Genomic DNA, 965 nt, shown 5'->3' with positions numbered 1-965 from the left:
TTTCATATAGTTCTAGAGTTGCACACAACATGATTGACTGTTTAGATGCTGGACTAGGTAAAAACCACAGTGGAAGCTGTATTACAACATTAATAAATATTGCTCTGGATGTAGTTATTTATAGTTATACATAGAATAAGTACATTGCACATATCTGTCCATGTAAAAATTTACATATTTAGTGCTTAGATAAATGCAGCTCACTATCTGGTTTTTATTCTACTAGAACAATGATCACATTTACTAGGTAGACTATAATGAAGAAAAAAAAATCTGTAAAAATAGAGTAAAAGTAGTTTAATGATTTTTATAAAATATCTTTTAAAATTCAGAATTACCAGTGAATCCTTCTAATTTATTCCTATGATTCTCTAATGTATACCCTACATTTTTGGAGACCAAGAATAATATAAACTAGACCATACCTGCAGTTGCCTGTGATAAGCCACCTCATCTTTACATGTACATGTATATAGTGTGTATGTATGTATATATATATATATATATGTGTGTGTATATATATATATATATATATATATATATATATATATATATATATATATATATATATAGACATATACACACACACACACACACACACACACACACACACACACACACACACACACACACACACACACACACACACACACACACACACACACACACACACACACACACACACACACACACACATATACATACATACATAAATACATACATACATACATACATACATACATACATACATACATACACACACACATACACACACACACATGCATACACACACACATATATATATATATATATATATATATATATATATATATATATACACACAGGTATGTGTGTGTGTGTGTGTGTGTGTATGTGTATGTGTGTATGTATATGTATATTATATATATATATGTATATTATATCTATATGTATATTATATATATATATATATATATGTATACATC

This window comes from Penaeus chinensis, chromosome 16 (assembly GCF_019202785.1).
Source record: "Penaeus chinensis breed Huanghai No. 1 chromosome 16, ASM1920278v2, whole genome shotgun sequence".
In the NCBI taxonomy this organism is placed as follows: domain Eukaryota; kingdom Metazoa; phylum Arthropoda; class Malacostraca; order Decapoda; family Penaeidae; genus Penaeus; species Penaeus chinensis.
The sequence above is the reverse complement of the archived record's forward strand: the minus strand, read 5'-3'. Positions refer to the sequence as shown.